The sequence below is a fragment of the Aphelocoma coerulescens genome, chromosome 24, assembly GCF_041296385.1.
Source record: "Aphelocoma coerulescens isolate FSJ_1873_10779 chromosome 24, UR_Acoe_1.0, whole genome shotgun sequence".
NCBI lineage: Eukaryota > Metazoa > Chordata > Aves > Passeriformes > Corvidae > Aphelocoma > Aphelocoma coerulescens.
The window spans coordinates 1,665,886-1,670,907 of NC_091037.1; the positions used below are offsets into that span (position 1 = coordinate 1,665,886).

The following is a 5,022-nucleotide window of genomic DNA, read 5'->3' on the forward strand; positions in this document are numbered from 1 at the left end:
GTTTTAAAGATAAGCAAAGAAACCCAACCCTTTAATTTCACCAGAACTTTTCACCAAGGGTTGCTTGTGAAAGCAGGGGCACGCAGACACAGAATTCCAGCTCTGGATGTGGCTGGAGGTGTTTCAAACTCACAACAGGCAACACCAAAATTTGACTGGGAAGCATTTTAATTTTTTCCTGTCATAATGCTTAGCTCAGGAGTGTAAATTCTGAACCTCATGTCATCTGTGAGATACAAGCTTATCCAAAGAAGTTAATTTTTTCTCCCCACTGATGACATACAGATCCTAAATATTACCTTGGAAATAATCCCTGCATTAAATGAAAGCTCAGACTCAGACATGCACCCAGCTAAACAAATTAATATAACCTAAATAAAGTTATCAATCTCAGTACCTGCCTCTGTGCACCCCACCAGTCCATGGCAAAATAACCAATTGAGCCTAAACCTTTTTTCTCATACCCTAAATTCAGATTTTCTCGTGTTTGTCTGAGGTTACACCCCATAAAATCACTGCATTCACGGCCACAGTCACTCATTACGGGGCAGTAACTGGATCCTGCACCTGCAGTTTAACTCCTGCACCTTTGTTACTGTTCAATCCAGCAGAAGCAATAAAACCTAATGAAGGGAAAGGTCCCGTTGTTTGTGGGCATGAGAAGACACAGCCAGGAGTTGGCAGTTTGGAGAATGAAAAGCAGGACTCCATCAGCTGCTGCTTTGCCTCTTTTTTTTTTTTAACTCTCTCCAAGGAAAAAAAAAACCCTTAAATCTGCAACAGCCACGAGTTAATTGCAGACAAATTGATGGAGTTTGCATAGGAACCAGAGCTGGAGATTAATTCAATTTAAAGGCATCTGGCTGAGCAAACCGAAGCTGCTGCTGGGTTTCTGTGTGGGTGTGAGGGTGCAGAGTGCTTAATATTCCAGCAATCCCTGGAACCTGCACGGCAGCTGCTCAACACCTGGACCACAGAACTCTGGGCAGAGGAGCTGCTGGGATGCTCAGGGAGGAGGGTCCTGGCCCTGTGTCCCTCCTGCCCAGGGGCACCCTCACCCCCTGACCCAGCTCCTGTTCCACGGGAATTCAGCAGGTGCAGGGCAAGATTTGGGGCTGTCCCAGGCTCTGTTTGTGCTTTCATTCCACCAGCTGAGGATGTTATGAGCAAAGGCTGTGCACAAACACAGCAGTGCATGAAGTGGAAGTCTGAAATCAGAGTTTGTCCCCAGTTCCAGGCAGGGCACATTGGAAAGTGGCCCTGGCATGGGAGGATACAGAAAATCCTGGACAGATGGAATATATCTCTGTGTGGGGAGATAACAGCTGGAACAAGAGCCCTCAGGCCTGACAACCAGGGATTCTGGCCTGAGAGGGGGAAAAACAGGTGAAAATGAGGAATAGAAACACAAGGGGAGTTTTTCAGCCTCTGAGCAGCAGAAATGAGGATCAGAAATCCCATCTCCCACTGATAGGTTTGTAAATAAGGAAGCACATCCCAAATCCTTCTCCATTTGCCCACAGCCAGCAAAGCACACACTTCAGCCCCTGATTTTCAGTCTCATCTCCATTCCCTCAGTGCCCCTCACTCAGCCCAGGCTGACAGGAGGCACCTGCTGCAGTGCTGGGGACTGAGCTGCTGCCAAGGCTTCCCCTCACACAAAATCCCAGCTTTTCCATCGTTCCCACACGAGGTGAGGCCCTGGGGCAGTGCTGCAGAGGCTCCTTCCACACTGGATTTCTCCATTTAAGCACAGAGAGAACAAACATCTTGTTACAGCAGAAGGTGTTGATCAGTTTTTTTGGGGAAAGCTTCCCCTTCCCTCGGGAAAGTGGAAAAACCTCTCCAGGAAAGCAAAGTTGGGGATGTCTGATCTCATCTGTGCTTGTGTGGGGAGGTGAATCCCATCTCTGCCAAGCAGTGCCCAGGCACAGGGCTGCAAATTCACTCCACAGTCTCTGATCTTCCTTTCTCCACTTCCCTCCCAAGAAACAGCCTCCAAAAAAAAAATAATAAAAAAAAAAGAAGAAATAAATGTGTCCACAAAATGCAGCCATTACGAGATTCCAATATGGAACAACAGTTTGTGAGAACTCCCTAACAGAGCTGTCAGAGCTGCTTTGTGCACCCATATGCTGCTCTGAACAAATGCTTTTAATCTTTAAAGGTCGCATTGGAAGCGTTCCCTCCACCCTTTCCCATCCCTCCTGATGTCTCCCAAACCTCCTGGAGATGGTTGCTATGCCATGGGTGAGCTGGGTGCTTGGTATGGAGCAGGGAGAGTGGCTTGTTTTGATTTTAGTTTAAATATTTAGACACAATTTGCATCTAATTAACATGCTCATGGTTACAGAAACGCAGCACAGAGCCTGCAGCAGCTTTGTTCAAATGTCACATCCAAGACAACGCCGGTGGTGCTGTGACAGCCACCTCACCTCAAAATTAGCAACCATTCTGCTGGAGGAGGAGGTTTCCACCTGATGTGGAGATAATCAGCCCTGTCTCTCGGGAGAAATTCCTTGGAAAACCCTCAAAATGCTGAGCTGGAGGCTCAAACATCCCAAGCTCACCCCAAGAAAGGGTTGGATAGCACAAGCACGCTGAAAAATGCTAATGGAGAAATAGGGATTTAAAACATTTTTACAGGGCACCTTAATATTTCCATGTGTGAAATGGTCCATCCCAGGAAAACACCCCACTTCTACACACCAGTGTGTGTCACACAAATGTCATTTCCCCCTAAAAAAGGCTCGTCCAAGCCTTGCTTCCCATTTTCCAGGCAGGCAGTCCAGGGCTCGAGCTGAGCTGGACAGCACTGCAAGTTCTACCCAGCAATTCCAGAGCATCTGGAATCTGGTGGGGAAAAAAATCCAATTACCCCAGTCTGCACCCAGGCAGGAATATGATCCTGCCAGACACAGAAATAAGGGAATTCAGCACCTCCTGCTAATTATTTAATGACTTACTCTCCTTTTTCCTTGCTTCTGCTGCCCCAAATCCCCCCCAGCAAACACCTCCACACAAATGAAGGAATGAACTTCAGATGAATTTAACATCAAAACCCAGAGCTGGGCTGAGGAGTCAATAAAGTCAATAAACACCATCCAAAGCACCTGTGGAGAACATTCCCCGTGCCTCTGGCTGCACTGGGGGAAGCCAGAAGTAGCTTTTTGTTCAGAATCACTCACTCACACCACCTACAAAAGGATGAGAGAGCCAAAACTCAGTCTTGTGGGAGTCTCCTGTGCTTTCCAGCTCATCCTTCTCCTCAGTGATCCATCATTTTCTCCCTGGCCCTACTCCTCTGTCCAGTTGACTTCAGGTGCAAACCGGGGAAATTGAACAAAAATCGATATCTACATTTCAAAAAGCAGGAGACAAATGGACTTGTTATCTTCAAAACTCTCCCTCTCAGCCTTGAAAAGCAAGAAAGAAAACGTACAAAAGACCTATAGACAGAATAAAAAAAAATATTATTAAAAAGTGTCCATTGAAGTGTGTCCAAATCTGAGAACAATCTCTGAAGCATCAGGATGGGAGGAGAGGCCATGGTTCATCCCAGACACAAAACATTCCCACTCCCTGGCTCGCACAAAGGGCCTGAGAAGCAGTGGGGCATTTGCTCAGTTTGGAGAATGGTTTCCAACACAATACACTCCCACAATAGCCCCCAGATGTAAAGCTAATCAGAGGGGACACATTCACAGAGATCAGACCTGAGCGAGTGGCCACCTTGACAGAGTCTTCTATTGATAATTTCTTGACCTCTTTTCTTGCAGGGGATTTTTCTTGCTCCCTCACATTCCCTTTCAACAGGCCCTGCTCTTGTTTCTGAGCATTTCCCTTGGCTCCTGGCCGGACAAAAAAAGTGGGGTGTGGGGAGGAAGCTTTGTGGGGAAGCCAAAATTACTGGTCAGGGGCACAGCAAAGGGTGAAGTGGCTTTTATGCAGTGAACTGTTTTTCTGAATTCTGCTCTTTTTAAAGCATCCATCTTCCTTCAGGTGAATGCTAATAAGACAGAAAAAAAATAAATAAATAAAAAGGAGTCAGTGCTCAGGAGCTTGTAAGCTTGGATTATATTAATCAATAAATACTCAGGACAAATCAGCACAGCTCTGTAAAAGGCTTTTCCCAGCACAGTTATCCCAGCTCCTATAATAAGAAATTAGGGATCAGAGCCCTTTAGAGGGCAGATCATCTCAGATTTAACAAGTTCTGTTACAGCACACAACACCTGGGCTGCATCAGGACCTGGTGACTTTGGGCCTCACCAACTTTCAGGAAGTTTGCTTGGCATTGAAACAGGCATTATCCAGCACCTGGATTGTTTTCGTTTTACCTTTTTGCCCTTTGAATGAAATATTCTCTCACCAAGTGTTCACCACTGGGAGCAGCTACAGGAACACAGCTGAAGCTGCTGCAGCAGTGTCAGGGCTGATATTTTTCCCAAGAAATTTGGGGAGAGCCAGTTCTTTGTCACGTCCCAGGGACCAGGGACAGCCATCAGGAATGTAAAGCCATACCTTGCTTTGAGTCTCTGATATCCAATTCCAAATTTTTGGGTGCACTTCATTTTGGTTCGATGAGCTTAACTCACTTTTAATGGCCACGTTAATTGCCTAATTGTGAAACCGAGGCTGCCTCTATCTCTGAAGCACATTCCTTGATGGAAAAAATCTGTTTGTGTGAATGGATGCCCCTGCACTTCCCCCAGCAGGTGCTAATTTGGTTTGTGTGAGTGGGTAAATAGCTCTAAAGTGTCTGGGTGTGCATCAGTACCTCACATTTTTATATCACTGTTACCTTCCCGAGTGCTGCAGATGACAGATGTTCATTAGTCAGAGCAGACAGAGCCATTCCCTCCCCTGGAATATTACCTTGCCTCATGAATATTAATTACTCTCCTTATGACAGAGCAGGGCAGGGTTTTATCCTCATTTTATAGACCAGGAGCAAAGGGAGTTCAACAGTTCCCATCAGGGAGGGCTGGGGCAGGACCTGCACAAACTCTGGATTCTGGT

The 5,022-nt window shown here is 46.4% G+C and overlaps 1 long non-coding RNA gene across 1 annotated transcript; it reads right to left on the reverse strand.

Moving 5' to 3' along the window:
* Positions 1–2,047: 2,047 nt before the first annotated feature.
* Positions 2,048–4,566, reverse strand: LOC138098384 (uncharacterized). Its single transcript, XR_011146612.1, has 3 exons — positions 4,525–4,566; positions 3,717–4,009; positions 2,048–3,449 (listed from the first exon to the last, which is right to left on the reverse strand). It is a non-coding gene; the product is annotated as an uncharacterized lncRNA (long non-coding RNA).
* Between the last annotated feature and the right edge of the window lie 456 nt (positions 4,567–5,022).